The 21,320-nt window shown below is 37.4% G+C and overlaps 1 long non-coding RNA gene across 4 annotated transcripts in view; it reads right to left on the bottom strand.

Moving 5' to 3' along the window:
• Nucleotides 1–21,320, bottom strand: part of LOC110469642 (uncharacterized) — a 218,447-nt gene that overhangs the window by 138,642 nt on the left and 58,485 nt on the right. The window contains exon 8 of one of the 4 annotated variants that reach the window (XR_014956530.1): nt 239–19,468. The exons of the other annotated variants lie outside the window; for them this stretch is intronic. This is a non-coding gene — a long non-coding RNA (uncharacterized LOC110469642). The remainder of the gene's footprint in view (nt 1–238; nt 19,469–21,320) is intronic. 4 annotated transcript variants of the gene reach the window in all.

Below are 21,320 nucleotides of genomic sequence, written 5' to 3'. Positions count from 1 at the left end.
TTCCTTGAAAGGAAAAACAATACAGTTTTGACACTTGTAGAAATATTAAAGCATTTCAATCCAAGCAAGGTATAAAATCATATAAAACACTTCTATGATCTGGAGCTTAAATGAGGAACAGGAAAAAAAAATGGGAAAAAAATTTTAACTTCACAAGATACAAAAGTTTCATTAAGAAATCAGTTGCCAAAAGCTGAATTAGTACATTAAAGATTCACAAGAGAAGATCTATACATACCAACAAAACAGAAACTTTTGCCTGTGCTTTCTCTGGAGGTTGTCTAGCCTCTGCCTAAGACACACACCGAAATACTTTGACACTGGGGTTACAGATAATGAGGCCCATGTCCTTCACCTCCTGTTTAAACCAGGCTGGCTCTGCAGATCAGCTTTTCTTCACCCTGCAAAGACTAACACCTGAGCAGAGGCACAGCACTGAGCACAGCCTTGACCTATTTTCCAGGGCAGCTAAGCTCGTTTAAAAATCATGTAAAGAATAAGGGGAAAGGCACAGCAGCTTTACAACAAAGATTTTCATATACAGGAATGGAAAATGCTAAAAATTATTTATATGGTCTTACTAATAAGATACAGGTTTGGAGGTTGAATGAATTTTTTTTTTTTTTTCTGGAATAAACTCCTTATGATTATAGAAAATAGAGAATAAGTAAATAAACCAATATCACTGTGTGGGTGAATAAAAATGGAAAATAAAACACACCAAAGCCATGCCTCAGAAATTACTTTGTTTTCATTATGTGCAAAGCAGGTTAATCTGGTTAATCTCTCCCACATATTTTACAAAAGCCATGTTTTCCCAAGCTTTCACAAGTGCTATGGAAGAATTTTCTGGAACCCAACTTAAATCAGTCCAACCAGTACCAAATAGGTTCCTCAGTTGGCCACGGTCAGGGACAAGGAGGGGAGCATGACTTGGATGCAGAGATGGGCAGGCCTGGCAGACTGGGCTCCCCAGAGCTCGGAGTCTGGTGGGTAACACCCACCCCCCCAAGCCACTTCTGTGCTCCCCCCGCTCCTGGGGGCTCTCCCTGTGCTGGGATAAGTCGGGGAACGTGGCTCAGAGATTGCTCTGCAGAAGCTGCTCCCAGCCTGGAAGCAGCAGTCTTATCTATTATTCAAATAATGGGCAGCCTGCTAAAGAGCAGAGCAACCAGAAAAGGATTGGTCCGTCAGCACTTTGCATTGGTTTTTCACTGTTGAGCTGTAACAAAAAGTTCTTTTTACTCCTTACCTTCACTTGAAATGAATTTTCGCTGCTGGGCTGTAACAGAAAGTTTTTTTTGGAAGCAAGAACTTTACTGTTTACCTTTACCTGTTGGTTTTAAGGAATGTTCAGCACAGTTTATTTTGTTTGTACTGACCCCAAACTGTCTTCTATTTAGAAATAATGATATTTGAACAGATATTTATATAATAGTTACATGAAACAAAATGGCAGTAAACAGATAAATTATAAATGAATTTTAATCATTAATATTCACTCAACTAAATGGATCAGTATCCCGAGAATGTTGTTATTTTGTGTTCAGCATTTGTATATGACAGGTTTTATTTACTTGTGTACTTGTATCTACAAACCCCAGCTGAGTCATGGGATTTTTATTACCCTGGGGAATGAATAAACATAGAAAAAGATGGTCTCTCAGGAACATTAGAGTCTGAGAAAACACATCAAGTGCAGCACAGAGATGCCCAGTGCACTCTCATGCCTTTCCAGCATATTTAGAGTAGCTAAAAATTCAGCTAAAAAGTAGCATGAACCTTCAAAACACACCCAGTATACCATTTCTGCTAAACACCTGCCCAACAAAAACTTGTAGCAACCAGTCAATCTCTGTATACCTGTCCCATGTTCCTTGTTCAGGACCTGTTGATGGTACCCAGCTGGATCTATGGCCACATCAAAGTGTGGAGGATGCTGCAATAGTTGCATCTTCAATGGGGATGGAATTTCTCATGGAGTCATGGTTATTGATGTAATCTACACTATATCAATAGTTATTCTGCAGGCATTTTGAGAAAGTAAGTGACTCAGATGACTTTATGTTCCTGAAATTACCTTTCTCATCTCAAATGAATACGTATTCTTTTGTATACTTAACCAGTACTTTTAATTAAATTTGTTACATATCATTCCATTCAAGTCCTTACCTTTTGAATGAAATCCATATTTCCCTTTCTAAACCATAGTTTACACATTATTATATTTATGTTTAGTTCTATTTGTCCTGGAATTCTAGTAAATGCATCATGAAATTAATATTATTAAGAATCAACATCAGGGTGTTTTCTTGATCATTTACACAATATTTAAAGGTATCTGCCAATTTTGTTAGCAATTTTTTATTCAGTAACCCTTATATTGCAAAAGGATCATAAAGGCATTAGCAGAGACATAAATGGTCTCAAAAAAGGAGCTGTACAGAAAAAAAATCTGCTTGCAACTCCAAATTTCTTGAGGCTTGTCCATTCAAACACCAAAAGTCCAAACACTCCAAAGCTGATGCTCGTATCTATATTCAGAATATTAACCAAGAGAATAATACTCTTCTCCTATGCTTTTACTTACACAGGAATCTTGTGAATATAAGCCAGTTTTCCAGTTTTTCCACATTTATGTTTTTAGCATTATTTTTTAAAACAAATGGAAGGTAAAAATAACTTTGACTACAATATGCAGCAAATGTAGTCAGACCTCTAGCTTTAGCATGACTCCATAACTGAAGCTGTCCACTAGTGTCCCTACAAAGACCTTTTTGTACAGTCAGCTTAAATTAATAAAGACATATGATGCATTTAGCCATGCACATTACACTGAACAGTGGTTCAGGCTTGGAAGTGCCTAATGTTGAAGAAAGTTTCCCACCAGCTGTTTCTGTGGGTTTTGTGCTCTCATTTGAACTATTACATAATGTGTTGAGATGAAAAATTGGCATATAGAGGTATAACAGTTTGTTTTCTAGAGACCAAGCAGTTTATAATTTTAGTTCATACTCACAGAATAAAGCAGACCTTTAGATCAAATTTTAAAAAAAGGAAGGTGTGGCAAATGACATAATAGACTATCACTTTCAGGAAGTATTCTTAAAATATGGAGATATTTCTTCATCATATCGGAGTCATAATTTATGATAGATGAAAATCAACATTCTTCTGTCTGAATTATCATAGTCTAAAGACATTATGTACATTGACTTACTGTAACACAGGAAAAGGAGAGAAAGAAAATGATAACTAATATGTTGCACACCATTTTTTACTCCAAAAATATCCAGTGAATGATATGAAGTGTGTGCAGCATTGAATCAGATAAAATAAATGAGTGTGAATGCACACACATGAGATTTATTGCAACAGCACTAACATTTTGTCCCTCATATACTTGTGCACACAGAAATGCAATCTACTCTGAGGTGGAAAAAGGAAACACAAAAATTAGCAGGTATGGCAAGTGCCCCAATGACTAGAATCTCACTGAGTTACTAGAGAAATGGCCTGCAGTACCACCAGGTGATTTGTGAAAGCTTTGCTGCTCCTTAGGAAAAAGGCTGAATGTCTCCTTCCAGGAGAAAACCTGGGGATTGGATAGCATCAGTAATCCCATTGATCTTCTAGAAAGTGTGAAGTCTTACCTCTCCTTTCCATGATCTACCTCAAGTGGTTTCCTCCTTGCTATGCATGACTCTGTGAATCCCACTTCTTTCTCCACAGTGGAAAGGGAAGATGAGTATCCAACTTTGATGGCTGGACTTAAAGGACTTTTCCAACCTTAACAATTCCATAATTCCATGATCTAACTTTAGTGTTGCAAAATTTGCTAGTGGCCCAACTTTATGAGGTCTGTCATGGGTTAACTCCTGCTGGTAATTAAGCCCCACAAAGGAACTCACTCATTCCCACCACACCAGGATGGGGGAGACAATCAGAAGGGTAAAAGTGAGAAAATGTGTGGTTTGAGGTAAAGGCTGTTCAGTAGGTAAAGGAAAAGCTGTGCACACAAACAAAGCCAAACAAGGCATCCATGCACCAGTTCCCATGGGCAGGCTGCTGCTCAGCCACCTCCAGGACAGCCAGGGCTGCACCACACGGTGACCTGGGGAGACAAACACTGTCACCCCAAACATCTCCTCTTCCCCAGGTTTGCATGCTGAGCATGGCACCACATGGTGTGGGATATGCCTGTGGTCAGCTGGGGCAGCTGTCCTGGCTGTGTCCCCTCCCAGCTCCTTGTGCAGCCCCATTCTCCTCACTGGTTCACTGGTAGGGCCGTGTGAGGTGCAGAAAAGGCTTTGACTGTGTGTGAGCACTGCTCAGCAATAACAAAAATAGTCCAGAATTACCAACACTGTTTTCAGAAAAATCCAAAGCATAGCCCCATGCTACACACGTGAAGAAAATTTACTCTATCCCAGGCATATATAACCAGTACATAGAAGTAGATTTTCATATCATAAAGTTTTGGCTACACAAATCACTCACAACATAAAGCACTCAACTTCTACAGAGGTAAAACCATAAAAGATGAATACAAATCTTCAGTGGGCGTTACTTGAGCCTTTCATTGGGCAGACACAAGATATTTCAGCCTTTGGTCATTGCAGTGGGACTTCACCACCATATACTTTCATTATTGTAATGTCCATGGGATACATATTACATTCAGAATGAAAATCAAATTTATTTTTGATAAAAGTCCACAAGCTAGAACCATTAGTAAGTAGAAAGGCCCAAGAGAATGGAACTGGTGTGATAAATTAAGCTTACCATGAGGCAAGTGAAAAAAACTTATTCTTAATGCTGCCTAATCTTAGCATATATGTGTTTTGCCTAGAGATGATGTTGGGCTCAGTCTCAGACAGGCTTTTCAGACAGGGAGATGCAGAGAAGTTGTCCAGAATTTATAGTGGGATTTAAATTTATCACAAAGCAATTTTAACAGGACCCTTGGAACTGGTTATCCTGCTGGCAAAATACCAGGAACAGGAAATACATATTTACTGCCCATTGACACTCACCTAAGCATAGATTTTAAGGTGAAACAAAACCAGTGATTTGATTTCTCTTCCACACAGGTAAGAAGATAAAATGGTCTTCATAGTCTGTGTTTGTGTGCAAGTGGTACCAATTTTCTGTATGGCTACAAGTTACCACTGGCAGAAATCTTGCATCCAGAATCAATGGAGAAATCCTATCCAAGTAGAGATTATCTGTAACCTCATTTCCAGGGAGTTATAATTTGTTTCAAAACTTTAAATACTGATAAAGGTGAGAACACCCAGAGTCAGGCAGAGTGAGATGACACTCTTTCAAAAAAAAGAGGTCAGAAATTCTTCAACATCAATTTCTATGTACTCAACACCCTCTTTTCTATTTTCAAGCACCAGGCAGGCAGGTGCCTTTAACTGGTAACACATCCACACAGGTTTCCTTGGCATCCCTCAAATCCTCTCGGCGCTATTATATGTGAATGCTGCAATTTTCCATCAATGGAGAAACTACTCTGTTTCCACTCCCTGTAATTTTACACCCTCAGAAGACACTTTTGTTGACTGACAGACATCACCTTCTTCATTTTGCTGCACTGGGATTGGAAGCCCATGCCTCATAACAGTCAATATATCTGACTTTCCTTCTTACACAATTAAAAAACAATCACATATAAGAACAACTTTGAGCAAGGCAGGTCAGGTTTTAAAATACAAAATTCCAGGAAAGAGGAATATGGAGAAGTACTTCAGCATCTTAGTTTAAATTCAGCCCTGTAAAAGCTCACATGAAATATTCATACTTTAATGTCCACAAAGTAGTTTAATCTGATCTGCAGAATCACAACACTGGCAGTATAATATGTCCCATGGCCATACAAAATCCTGAAGTGAGCAGAATACACCCATTTTCCTCTGCCAGAAAAATTCTGACCTGCAGGCTCTGGTACAAAGCACTCACTAAACACCCTGTATAACTATTTAATATATGTGCCCTCTGGAAATGCTGAAGGCCTTTCTCCTTAGGTGTCTGTCTCTGATCCTAGCAACGGACACTGTTTCTTTGTTCAGTGACCTTATGAAGAGAAGTACTAAGAGCCAGATAAATTGCTAGCAGGATCACAGTCTTTAGTTAAGTCAAGTGATCCTCCAAATTTCATCCTAAACATAATTATGTGGAGAAATCTATCTACAGAACTTACCGGTTCCTCAAAACACTTCATCTGTCATCACCCCATTGAACCAACACTATTTATTTGCTTTCTAAAGGAAAGCTAATTGATTTATCTGTTACTTGGAATAACACCACGATAAATAAATTATCACTTAAGCACAATGGATTACTAACATTTCCTTTTCTAATTATATTTATGATATATTACCATGTCTTGCTTCATTTAAGAGCTTGCATATGTTTTCCTTATCCCTATAATCTAATATAAGGTGCAAAACCTGGACTTGTGCCAGTGAACCCCTTTGTTAATATACTGCTGAACTATCAGAGTCCATCTGGAGTTACTGTTCTGCTTGATGTCACACGGCAGATCCTACCTGCATGGAAGATGAAAGGACATTCAAGGCACGTATCAAGGGATGACAGTTTTCTTTGTGATGAACCACAGAGTCACAGCTTGTTAAGTAAGACTGTGACAGTGATAAAAGACAAAGCCATCATTTTATAGCAGAATATGGCCTATCGGTACATGACAAGCCATACTATCTCTGCTCACACATGCTGACATCTCATAATGCATTCTCCCAAGTGCTGGACAGAAATAGTCCCTGAAGACAGCACCACTAGAGAGTAATAGCATACTGCTTATCTGGGAGCAAATGAATGGAAAAAACCTGAAGTGTGCAATGTGTCCCTATTAAAATCACAGATACTTTCAGCTGAGCTTTCAGCTGAACGTATTTTCTAATTTCATTAGAAGTTCAATTGCTTTCAAATAAAACAATAGGACAGTTATATTAATTGTCAACTATATAGCCCCCTTTCACTATGATATTTTTTTAAATGTTGAAAGTAAATTTACAAAAAATCTGTTGGGAGACTTCCTTTTTGAGAGCTGTGCATCCATACTGTGCATACAGTCTTGCACTCTACTTAACATTCCTCACACTCGACATCTTCCCAGCCTGTCCAAATATCACTAGCTGGTGCTTACAGGCTCCCAAGCCACCCTGCAGGGTGAAAGCCCATGGGAATGTAGGTTATGGTGAGATCCTAACAGCCAGACACCTCTCAGGGCAGGCAGCCTAGAGGGACAAGGAGGGGACACTGTCAGCAGAGGTGGCAGTAAGGAACTTGAGGCTGGTACCTTGCTGGAGGGAATTGGAAGACTTAGTGGCTTCCTGGGGAAGAAAAAAATCCTGACAGAAACATCAAGAAGGAAAAGATTTAGCTTGAAAGAATAGGGAAATATGCAAAAGGCTACAAACTAGCAGGAGAATATAAGGAAAAGTCAGGCTCTTCTCTTGGTTTTAGCCCAAGCCTTTTGATAGTCCCCATGCAAAAGTCTTCATGCTGCATTGATGTTGCTATTGGAAGCAATTGCAATCCACCTGAATGGAAAAAATTAATCTATCTGCTCTAGTGATTCCTATGAAACCTCTTTCTCCCTACGCTCCCACAAGGACACAGCAACTCTCCTACAAGTGCCGCTCATGGGGAGGAGCAAGGAACAGCAGTGCAATAAAAACATAAAGTGATACTCACAGAGATAACCCTGTGTGACTGCAAAATTGGTGGTGATGTGATGATGCAAGTGCTGTTTATCAGCAAGGACCTGTCAGTGTGGTTAACAGGGGCTTTCAGGCTGAGCATTAATCACATGGGCTTCACGGATGAGTTCTCCGGGTGCTGCTGTACATTTAAGATGCATTGGCTGCATTGGCTGGGGACTGTAAGAGTCTTCAAAAGTGCCAGTGAAAAGCTCTCTGCCACTCTCCTCTCGAGCTGCACAGTGCTTAGACCTCCCCTTCCCACTGCACCTGCAGCCATCCCTTCACAGAAGCTGTCTATCTAGCACAGCCAAGAATCCTGTTCTCACTTGCCCTGTAACTCACTCATATATACCTGCAAAATTCTCTGGTTAATCACCTGCAAAATTTTCCCCTGCGATACCTGTAAAATATTAGTCACAAAGGTGAAGTAGCCCATGTCTTGAGTGGTGCCTGCCACACTGATCAGCATTTACTGTTTGCTTGTACCCTTCCCATCTGTTGACTAAATGGCTCTTATCTTCATACATAAATATTAAATTCTTTGGTATAGTTGTAATACAGTAAGCACATAAATAGCAGTAATGTTAACTACTGTATTTAATAGTAAGACTCTTGATGACCATTTATATCGCTATTATAGTTAACCCAGGACATCTGATTTGTGTCACAGCTTTTGTTATATAGATTGATTTTTTGTTTTCAGTAGTTGTTGACATGATCAAATAGATACATTTTAAATTTCCCCTCTTCTCTGTTCTGGACTTTTAAATCTATATAGACACTCAGGTCTCAGTACCTTTATCTCCATTTCTATATTTAGAGTACCTTACTCACTTCCCCTCCTTCCAGTCTCATTTTCATGTCTTCCTTTCATGGTGATTCTCACCACCAACTGCTCTCTCCCGCCACTGATGCTGTTTTGCAGGAAGCCCTCTCTGCTAGATGGAACAGAAAAACTGTATTGAAAGACAAAATACTTCAGAATTAAACCCTGAAAACATTTCAGGCACTACATCTGATATTTGACTGTCACAGACTCATGAAGTACCAGGTTAGAAGGGATCTTAAGGATAAACTGGTCCAATCTTTCTTGGCAAAAGCTTAGTCAAGACAAGATGACTCTGCCCTCTGTTCAGCTGAATCTTAGAAGCACCCAGTGTTGGGGAAGAATCAAAATTTGAGTAGTATGGAACATGCATACACGACCACAATGTGGTATATAGAACTGTCTCGATAACAGATTAGGAAGATCCCATAATACAGTGCTTTTGCAGAGGGAGTCTCCCCATCTGCTACACCTCAACTAATAAATCCTGTGTCTCAGCTTCATATGAGCTTGGACAGGTTTTTTCCCTTTCCAGAGCAACCACCACTCACAACTTGTTTCCACTCCTTCACTGGTGCAGTACAGCCATAGTTAGTCTGAGGCAGATCTCCATCCTTAGGTCTTAGGTATGAATTTACCTAAAGGATATGCAATTTATAAAGGATATGCAATGTCATTTCTCTCCAAATTTTACTGTGGTTGTGTGTTTGAAAGCTTTTAGTCTTGAAGTGGTGTGATTATGTGACAGTTCCAATTTTCATTTGAAGAAAAACTCTTCAAAATTTAAAGAAGTATGTTCAAAAAATCTGAATTCATAAAGAGAGGAAATCACCTTTTCTTGTTTTTAACTTTTCCTGATTTTTCAGCTATTTTAACAATTTTGGCATATTCTGTTCTAGAGGATTTGTAATTTGAATTAGCTTTACTAAAACACTTCATTGACTTGAACTAGACTGAATTTTTAATTTGTAAGCTCGTGACAAAGATCACACTTTTTCACATGTTCTGACATATGCATAAATTAAAAAAAGTATATCAACATTAAATTCTCAAGAAATGTTATAGCTTCTTCTGTCTTCTTCTAATCAAGCCATCGCACAATATTGAAATTGGAAAGGACAAGTTATTTTATGAAGACAATCATCATTTCACCTGAAAAAAGACTATTTTTATAAATTCATAAAGCATAGCTATCTTTTGCTAGAGTTTTTAAGATTTATGCACACTGTGGTTCCAACAGGGACTACAAGTGCCAAAATGCCGCAAAAAAAGACTGTTTCCTCAATACTTTCAGCTTAGTGAGAGACAGAAAGTGCTGGAAATTTTATAAAAAGAGAAGTCATATGAGAATTACCACTCAGCTTTTAGATCAAAAAGGCTGATTAAGCATTGGAGGTTTTGGGAAGATTTTCAAATAGAATTAATGCCATAAATAACCAGAATTTTGCTGATCAACTTGGCAAACTTATTGAATATTGTCTTACATGTGATCACTTTTAATATGCAGGTGGGCTTCATACAGATTTAGAAAGAGATAACCTAAAGCCTAAACCTGACCATTGCTTTTGGGTAAATATGAAAACAGAGAATGTGTTGATGACTGAACCCTGCCATTGTTCAGGTTAGCTCTTCGTTGTTCATCTTATGAAGAAGTCCCTAGAATTATACAGGAGAGTGCCAACAATTTGAGATATTTTCCATGCAGGGCAGGAGCTCTAGGCTCTATCTGTAGCTCTTGAGGGAGCAGAGGCTGCCAGAGTGGTCAGGCTTCGCTCTGTCTGCCATAGCACAGGACCCAGGCATCTGCATTCTAGGCCAGGTTGCAAAGAAGCAACCTGTAATACCAGAACACTTCCTCCACAGAGCCATGGGATGGAAGAAAAGCACGTACTAGAAGCAGTGGAGGATGAGGGTTAGATGTCAGATGACTAAAGGTTCCCAATTTTCTGTTGTTTCTCTCTACAAGTTGTTTTAGGTTCACTGATGTCTTGAAGCAGGAGCAATAATGAATGTCAGGAAGACTTTCTTCACGTCTCAGGAATGACAACTGGAATATATTTGAGACATTTGGTCATTCCCTTACCTTGGCCCTGATCATATCTGAATATTCAAAAATGCACATGAGGGGGTTTTCATGCAGTAACTCTGATCAGAGTGTTTGGATTGCAATGCACAAGTTACTCATGTAAGGCATGCAATGCACAGTGAATATGAGATAACCTCCTCCTTGTCAAAGATAAGGTGTGAACTTACTGATGCTTTTCGGAAGTGGAGTAAATTACTTCACACATTGCTAGCTAAGAGAATTTGCAAAAGGAGCTAGTGTGGAGTAGTTTATGAGCTTGAATTCACACTTCAATTTTTTTTCTTTATGGTGACTTTTAATGGAGAGAAGCATTCAGTCATCTTAATTCTGAGCGTCTTAGTTCAAAAAGTGACCAGAGTTTTAAAAAAATGCAATGTAATATTCTTGTGTTTTCTGAAATGTCACTTCTCCATAAGCTGAATTACACACTTTTCAGTTTGTTCTGATTTCAAGGGTAATGGTATGAGATGTTTTCCTTGAAAAATACATATAGTGTTAACATGGGTTGTTGAAATATGTTACAGACAGCTGAAGAAGAAATTCTAGGAAATTAGTATACTAATTAGCATATTAATAGTACTGAAGGTCTTATGTAACTTCTTATAGTTTAGGCCTGGCATCTTGCCTTGCTTAATAAGTTCAAAACCAAGGGAATCCTGCCTCTTGTAAAGCTGGAACTTCTGAATCCAGACCTCTTTGGCACATGAGCAAGAACCCAGCAAGAGAAGCACTTCCCACCAAATCTTGCTGTCATTCCAGATGCACAAAGATTTTTAAAAGCAAGAATTTTGCTCAGGACTTTATGCAGTCTGGTTTTGACACTCTCTAAGGATGGCGACTGCACAAAATCATCTGCAAAGAAGCAGGCTTTTAGCCAGATTTTTAATTGTTTTGATCAGATTTACACTTCATTTAAAATGCTCATGGAGGTGGAGTGCTAGTGCACTTGTCAACCTTTTTGAAATGTGCTGAACCACAGGAAAAGTGAGGATGCTTACGTACAGAAGATGTCCTGGGTTAGAAAGCTTGAGTAATATTAAACTAAGTGAAACCAGATTCCTCCAGAGTCCTCACAGGATCAACATCCTCACTTTCCACAAGGTCCTACTACAAAGCATTTTATGCAAAATTCTAGGCACTTCAAGCTAGTAATAACCTATCTGTAAAAACTAATTTCTATGACCCCAGACTCTGGTTAAAGATAAGAGGTCAGTCACTGTAAGCAGAAAATGAGAAATTAGAAAACCAGTAAAAAATAATACCTTGAATTTGCTTCTTTCAATTTCAGTGCTCTATTAGACTGCATTAGGAATTAGTTCATGTAAGTATCCCATACAGCACAATTTTAGGTGCTTAACTGAATATTGATCAACCAGTATTCTTCTGAAAAAACATTCTTTGCAAGTTCAGCTCTGTTACTTGATACCTGATTTTCCACAATACTGAGTACCTGCAGCTCCCAGTGGCTTCATTTTCACAGTAACCCAGGAAATCAGTTCAGAGAACACTTGTACTCACGTGGCACAGCCTCAGTTTTCAGTGGAAAACTATACATTTTGAAGACTAGGGCATTTTTTTATTTTGCTACACCTTCAGCTAAGAAGTGTGTATTTTTCCACAGCAGATGCTGGAGCCCTGTCCTTTTAAGCTGCCAACATCCCAGATTCTGTTTCCAAGCTCATCTATTTAAAGAGTTAGGATTGTCATGCTGGAAAGTACCTTAAAAATAGGGGTCTAGTGCAGGGCCTAGACCCATCTCCCTACTTACTCCATTCTGTATGCCAATAGCAAGGAAAAATAAATTATGAACAGATGCTTGCTTCCACCCTGCTCTGGATTCTGGCCAGCAGACTATCTGAAAAGGTGTAATAGAAGCAGCTGCTGCTTTCTAAAGGTACAGATATTTGTTCACAGGAACAAGAGAACTGAGATGAAAAAGGTAAAAGAATTAGGACTCTGAAAATATGATTTCTTAGAGCTGCCAACAAGGTGACACAGCTTTTCACCTCTCCATATGCAGAGGCACCTTCTATAAATCCATACTTGTGCTACATAATCTGAGGCACATGGACAAGTCAAGTTAATGCAGAGTTCCTTGTTTCAGTGACTCTGCAGAGCACAACTGGAGATTAGGAAAATAATTATTCACTGCAAAAAAGAGTGCATAAGACATTAATTGAGATTATAAAAAGCTAACTACATCTGGGGCTAAAAAACTGTGCTATCCCAATTTCTCATTAATAGCATCCAATTACTGTCTGTGGTTATGTAACTGTTCATCTCACTATGTGGCCACTTACTGCTGGGGTCTGTTGCTGCTCAGCATAAATTGCACAGAGCACAGTGTGTAAAGGCATTAATGACATTTACTTTGCATTTTGCAGTACAAGGATAAACAAAAATATATTCTGAAACAAAATTGTAAGTTGCCGGGAGAGGTCATTCCAAGCAAATTTTTAAAATTCTTTATTTTTTAAAATTATTTCAGTTGCAGAGGGGCTGGGAATTTTGGTTGGTTGGTTTGAGGTTTTTGTAGCAAAAACATATGATCATTATGGGGTATAAAAAAAGTAAATGTTTTCTCTTTCAAATATGTAGTAAAAACTAGTACACTATCACATAAAATAAACCATTAATTTTAGAGAGTTTATTCCCCTGAATGCTATACTAATATTTTAGATCTCAAAGTGCATATCATTCGAATAGGGGAACTTTTACTGAGCAGTCTGCATTTGGGCCCTGACCAAATAAAATGTCAATGAGCCTCTACTGATAAGAACAAGCAGAGATAAAGTGGACAGAAAGATCTGTGAGTCAGTAAATACTGCAAACAACAATCATAGCAGGTCAGGCAATTATCACAAGAAGAAAAAACACTGATAAGTCCAGCAAATAAAATGTGATCCCCTCATAAACCATGAGCATCAGAGAGTGACAGCAGCCTAAGCCGGGGTTCACAGGACATTAACCTTTCTGAATGAAGGGCTGACTATTGCTTTGGAACCAAATCCAACAACCAATCTGTTTGTACAGCAAATTACCTATTTCCTTTGTAGAAGGGAAAACAGTGTTTGAGTAGTAAAGCTGCTGTGAGAACCAAGGAAACAAAATCAATGAGCCAAAACATGAGGGAACGGTTGCAAACTGAAACAATGAACAAAAGAGTTATCAAAGATAAAAGCCAAAGACTGAACCAGCAGAAGAAAAAAAAAGAATAGGCTGTAATGATTTCTGAGAGGATGGTTTTTCATTTTAATGGCAAAATTTCATTGACCTCTGCTGAAGTCAGATCAGGATTCTTAAGATGAGAAAAAAAATGGCTGAGAAAGGACAAAAAGCAGAACAAGTAGTGAAGTGAAAGGATTCAGTGTGAAAAAATATCCAACTAATTCTAATTCTTCCCCCATTATGAGCATAATTTCTGCCTCTGTTGGAATGGAAATTTCCATTTTCTGCTATCTACTAAAAAATAATAATTTAAGAAGTCACCACAGGGTTTTTTTGCCCTAAAGAACAAAACTTACAACAGCTTATTCTCACAATAATAAGATTTCTTAATCTTCAGAATATTATCTGGGGCCTGAAAGTACACAGCTGATCCTCAGCTCCTTCAGAAATTCCCTTTCTAGAATATAGTGCATAAGGTATTCCTAAGGAAATAGACATTATACTATAATGGTGGTATCTCCTGGTACTGAGCTTAACTTCTGAAATTTTCTACATATGGAAAAAATGCCTCCTGCTTTATATAAATAAGTATATATAATGAGTTATAATATGAGTTGACAGATATAATAATGAGTTGATGGATTATTTATTTCAAATTAATTAATTATTTCAAACTTATTTCTGGAAATAACCCTATTTTATTCAAGATTTTTTCAAGATTTTTTTTTAAACTATCCCTGACAAGTTTTCTGGGATAAAAGCAGTATTGAAAAATCAGAATTCAGCCTTGTAAGTTAGCTAATATTCTGCTCTATCCAGCAGAGCTCCAATGCATAAGTCTAACATCAGATATTCAATACATTTCTTTCAAAACTCATGTTAGCTTAACAAGGATCTATGTTGCAAGCCATATTAATCATGTATTTGCAAACAACAGCTTTTATCAACATTGATTATTTTCTTGATAGAATTACAAAATCAATAGGCAGAAGTTAGACAGTAGATGCAATATATATAAATTTATAATGTATTTGTATTTAAATTTTAAAATTAAACTTGAAAGAGTGGCTTACATGAAAACATTTTGACAGATTAAAGTCATAACTGAGGGGTATCAATATGTGTAAATGCATGAGAATAGTGTAAGAGGCTAGCTAGAAAGAGGAAGCATTAATAGTAAAACAATTATGGTGAAATTAAAAAACTGTAAAAATCATAGCTGCAAGAAAAACATTTTCATATATATATACATAAGAAAAGGGAGAAATTCTCGAGGACAGATATTTGTGACAAAACTGAATAACAATTCAAACATAAATATTTAGTGTGATATAAGGACAAATTAAATGGGTGCATGTTGCTCAATTTCTTAAGCAATGTTGAAACTCAATACTAGATAGATGTACAGAGTACAAAACAAGAACTGCCCCAGGAAAAGTTCTACACCATGACCAAAGGCTCAAAAAGAAATAGCAAATGTGTAACTAAAATGTTCAGGGGAAGAAATAAATTCAGAGCAGAAATTAAAAAGAAAATAACGAGACTGTTTCTCATATTAATTTCCCCCAAGCCTTACAGATAACTTCTAAAAATCTAAGAGATTTCCAGAGGAGAAGTAAAATAAGTATGGGTAAGGAGATAGACTAATGTGAGTGCAGAGACTGAGCACATGGGTACCAAATACACATTTAGAATACCTGAAACTAATAATGGACCCCCAAATCCAATATTGCATTCCTTAACTTCTGCACTTAATCATGTCAGGAAGATTTGTAGATGCTTCATCTGGAACACTGCAGGCTACAGCATGGCAGGGTCTCTGGCACTCCTGCCATGGGGGCAGCACAGGTGCAACCAAAGGTTTTCTCCTCTTTCTCAAAAATGCACCTAAAGGCATGAAGAGTGGTGAAAGCACTTTCCTTTGAGACAGTCTGTGTGTTTAATGCTTTCTGAGGAAGAAACTGAACTCTGATCCTAATTTAAGAGCTGGTGAACTCTAGAATATGATAGAAAAGGTGAACAGCATTGTCATTTTCTCCATTAACTTAAAGAAAGGGAGATTGCAGAAAAATGCAGCATGTTTCTGCAGATATGCTTTTGGCATACTGCAAAGGAACTTCTTAGGTTAAGTCTCAGAGTCAATTAAGTGAAGGAATGTCTGCTTCTGGGGTTCCAGCCATATTTAGAAGGAAAATAAGTAATAAGATGGCTACATAGACATCATCTGCTCTGAGCATCTACAGAAGCACCAGCCTATGTGCTTAGGGATTTCAAGGCAGAACAGGAAGCTCCTCATTGAATTTAGGCTCCACAAATGTTAAATAGTGACTGAATTGATAATTTGTATCTACTCAGTTGTTGTTTTAGGTGCCTAAATCCTTTCCTGGAACTGGACCAGGAGAGAGCAGAGCATTGTGCTGTTAAGTGCTCTGCTTTTACAGAAAATCAATGCCAATCTACCATATATTCATTTAGAAGATCCTCCCCCAGTATTTGTATAGCTTGCCATTATACAACTAATTGGACACATTATAAATGCTTAAAGATATTGAAGGGCCTTAACAAGGAGGAAAACGCAATTATTTAGTTTAGTAGAAGAGTATGAAAGTCAGAAGAAAATTCATGTTTGTAGGAAATATTGAGAATTTATTGTATCCAGATGAGGAATTACTATGGACTTATAAAAATGGCAGAAACGTCACCATTTCTATTATTTAAAAAGAGAATAAACATATCACTAATAAGTAGAAGGAACATGATATTGCTAAGCAGATCTCTTCCTCTTAATGATGTGACCTGATTGAATCAGCTCTCTTTTCCATTTTGAATATGTGATTTTGAAGCAATTAGTGATTATCAGAGAAACCTGTGGGAACATGACCTGTCATGGGGCTGCTATTTTCTTGACAACTACTTCAGAATTATCAGGTTTTACTCATTTGATCCAGGATGGTAAATCCCAACCTGGGACTTTCTGAAGATAATATTTTTCTCAGAAGCAAATAAAGTAATGAACATAGAACTAGGTGAGGTAACACTTTTCATAAAAGTGATAAAGCCACAAAATCAATAGCACAAGTGCTTTAAAAGGGAACATCCATTATCCTCTGTTAAGATCCAAGGGAGAGGAAATGTTGATCTCCACTGTTCTTCAGATACGTTTCTCCATACTTTGGGAACATTTTACAATACAAAAGGTTGACCAACAAGAACTAAACTCTGAGCACTGATCATTGCTCAGAAGGTAAGGATCAGAGCCACACATCATGAAAAGCAAATCACTGAAGTCTGATCCACTATGGAATCTCATTTGCCTTATTTCTCTGTAAGATGATTGGGTTGGCCCCAAAAGCCAACCATATTCTGGGCAGCATCCAAAGCAGCATGAGCAGTAGGACAAGGGAAGTGATTCTGCACCTCTAATCTGCTCTGGTGAGACCCCACCTGTATCACTGCGCCCAGCTCTGGGGTCCCCAACAAAAGGACACAGAACTGTCAGAGCAAGTCCAGAGGAGGTCATGATGATGAGCAGGGCTCTAAAACACCTCTAAAAAAAGACAGACTGAGAGAGTTGGGATTTTTCAGCCTGCAGAAGGCTCTGGGCAGACCTTATTCACCTTCCAATACCTGAAGGGAGCCTACAAGAAAGATGGAGAGGGACTTGTGTCGAGGACATGTGGGAATAGGACAAGGGACAATGAGTTTAATCTGAAGGAGGGTAAATTTTGGTTAGACATTGGGAAGGAATATTATGGAGATTCACAGTCTTTTCTTCAGGGTAACTTCTCTGGTTAAGGGAGTTATCCACTGGCCAGTTTGTCCAGCAAATCACACAACTTTTCAAAAAATATATTAATATATTTCAGTACAAATAGTAAAAAAAAAAAAAAAAAAAAAAAAAAAAAAAAAAAAAATTAAAAAACACGTAATTGGCAGGGATTATTCACAAACTTGGATAAACTATTTCACCCAAAATATGCTCCCTAAAAAATAATACTAAAATACCAAACCAACAAAACCAAACCAGTTTTAGAAATTATTCCTTTTTATTAACATTTTTCCAATTATTTTTTTCTTACATTTTCTTCAACACTCTACCTATAAAATTTTTATTTATTAAAGCCTTATCCTTTTACTGAAATATACAGATTTTTATAAAATGAAAAATGTGAAATCCATATTGATAAAATATAAAATTGAAAGAAAAATGGGAAATGGTTCAATCTTGAACTGTATCAAATGGAAAGAATTTTAAAATTTCAGAAAACCAGATGCATTTTGACAGGTAATGTAGCTAAAGATATCAATAATGAAAAGTCCACTGTGTAGACTTCCAAAAACATTAGCAAATGGCAAAAGAAACAATAACCTTTTTTTCCTCATAATTCCTTTCTTTTTTTAGCCGAACTTGCTTTTTCTTGCAACCTGAGATAGTAGTTTTGAATGCTTAGAGATAGCCAAGCTGTAGTCAATTTGCATTTAAGTTGTAGAGTGCACTGTGAGTCTGATAATAAATTATTTAAATGATAATTGCTTCCATTTCCATGAGATCTTAGGAATCTTATGAATATAAACCTACATGGGAGCAGTTTAAAGTCTCTATTTATTCACAGCAAAGGCTTTAAAAAACATTGAATAAGAGTCAAAATGTTGATTCTCTGTCCTTCTATATCTATTCTATTAATAGTTTACTAAGTAGTGTAAAGGAAGGTATTCTCTTTATTAGAGCCCACTCAAACAAATCAGAATAACTTCCTGAAAGCAATACACATTCACTTTCAAACAGGGAATATTTCCCTTATAAGATACTTTAATAATTGTCTTAGTAACTAATGAGCTTTTAGGGAAAATATTCAAATAATCTCCAGGGTTCATACAGCCTTTTTAACAAGGACACCTGGATGCCTCCTTATTTTTAAATACTTTTATTTTACTAAGAGGAAACAGAGCCTCACAGAAACATAAGTGGCTTTTGGCTTCATTGGCTGCAGACTGCCAAGTGCACTTCTGTCAAATCCAAGCCAACATCTTAAAAGGCCAGGACAAAGCTGCAATGCAAGTGTGAGGATGCACAGCAACACAGTCACTCTCCCCACACTCTGCCTTGTGTGCCCTCCTGGTAAACTCTGGCTATGAGGGGCTGCATCTTACTCAGCCATGCCACACCATCTTTCTCCTCCTGAAGGCAGTGTCCTGCCCTGTAGAGGCAGAAGAGCTTTTGACACAAAGGTGACAGGCAGACCTCACAGTAAATACACGAGTTACATATAAAGGAATTAACTCATCCTCTTTCTCCTTCAGTAATAACAGGAGGACTGAGATCCATGCCCACAGTGTTACTTTTTGTTCTGCCATGCTATTCAGAAATAACAATTTCCCGACAAAATATTAGATGGCAAAGTCCTGGTATAGCTAACTTTATATTATCCCTCATTCATTCTTAAAATACAATAAAATAGAACAACCTTGTTATGAACTATCAGAACATGCATGGCTGCAGAACCTCTGCTCATGTGCTGCTGTGCTCAGAGACCCAGGGCAGTTGGAGTTAAGACAGTCTCAGGCAATGAAAACCTAAACTTCCACCAGGAGAACAATTTCTGTCTTCTAGAGGATGGTTGTCATCAAAAGCACATGACACGTTCAACTTCATTGCTGAATAAAAGTGATTTCTAATTAGTTTTGCATGTATTGAACAAATTTACATTTACTCTGGCAAATCTTAGGGCTTTCTGTTCACTTTATCATCCCACATCATATGACATATAAAACTTACATTATTTGAACTAGTGCCCTATGGACAGTCAGTCACAGGCTGATTTAGATTAAAACCCAAACATTTGGGGTTTATACCTTATGCATGTTTTTATTTTTGTTTTCAAGGCTACAAGCTGTTTAATTCTGTGTTAGTAATAACCAAGACTACTGAATGATTATTCACTATCTTTCAGAATTAGTCAAATAAAAAATTTCCATTGTTATAATCAGTAATTATATCCCACATCAATCACCAAGGAAACTATTCAACATTTTTCCCTACTCCAAAAATTTTCTGTACATAATAGTTACCAAACAAAAAAAGAATCAAGATCTGTTTCTGAAAATCTCAGATAAATTATCCATAAATATTTTTTAACCAACTCTATTACCTGTCATGTCTCCAAGCAGATGTTAAGTATTTCCCTAACTTTTTTCCTAAGCAAATTAATATCTGGTTACATACTTTTTGTGTGTGTGTATGCCACAGTAACATGATTTTAACCTCACTTTCTTACCTGTGGTCAGGTACCTGTTCAGAGCAAATGATGTCTAGTCACAAGTATTTATTGTCATCCAAATAAAGTTTATCCAACCATGACCAAAGAATATTTTTTGTTCTTCCCTTAGTTCTCTTCCAGCTTCACTCAGATTAAAACTACTGTTGTATATATACCTTGTAAGGTAAAAAAAGAATGGCAGAAAATGCCCAATCTGTTTAATTAGTTTCTGTCTGATGAGTTATTTGCTTTATCTGCACAAAAGTATTTAAATGTGTTTCCTTGTAAATGGGTACCTTATATGCTGATCTTTAAAGAGAATATCCTAAAATCTATTTCCAAATCTAAGACAATCGGGCCTGTATCGAGTTAGCTCAGGATATTTCCAGCTCCTAACCTTGGCAGCATCTTTGCCCTGTTGGAGTGATACAGGCAGAAAGGCTTCATCGTTTCCCATAAATACATAGGTATTTTTATTCCTTCTAAAATAATATGAAACCTTCTTTTTTAAGTAATTGGGAGAAGAAACAAGTGTTTTTAGCTCTAACACTTACTCTAAGCAGCTACAACTCAGGGACTCAGAGAAATAGGAGGACTAGAAGTATCTAAGTGATTAGATATTTCCTGGTTTGGAAATGCAGTAGAGGGGACTCTGCTGTGCTCGTAATAGCAGGGTTCCCTCAGTGCCTTACTCAGATTTCTTTCATCGTCATTTTAAGCATACATAATTTGGGGTTCCTGCTAAAAGAGAAAGTTTTGTTCTCTACCAATTCTTTTTCTAGGTTGATTTCAACCTGAACTGTGAGTACATGAACACTTGCTCTGGCATACGGGAGTAGGCGGCACAGGAGCAAAACGAGATGACAGAGATGGGAAAGGATGGACTTTTTGGAAACATATATAATTAGTGCCAGCTTCTGAAGCTGTGATGTTAAAGTCAGCACTCCAAGACAGTGGTGCTCTGCAATCATCTTGCTTTGAACTACTAGGTAAGATGTCAACAGAGATTTATTTAGCTATCACAATAAAGAAATACTTCTGCTGATTTATGAAGGATGAGGCACTTAAGTCCTTTTAGATAATCCAAATCTGATGGCCATGCAAAAAGTCTAAACTTGTTTTGCCTTAATCAAAAACTGGATATTATGATAAGACTGTTCTAATGATCTAAGTGGAACACTTATAAAATCATATAATCACTAAGCTTGAAAAAACCTGTAAGATCTTTGAGCCCAAACAACACGGGAACT

This window comes from Lonchura striata, chromosome 7 (assembly GCF_050655825.1).
Source record: "Lonchura striata isolate lonStrDom1 chromosome 7, ASM5065582v1, whole genome shotgun sequence".
NCBI lineage: Eukaryota > Metazoa > Chordata > Aves > Passeriformes > Estrildidae > Lonchura > Lonchura striata.
The sequence above is the reverse complement of the archived record's forward strand: the minus strand, read 5'-3'. Positions and strand labels throughout refer to the sequence as shown.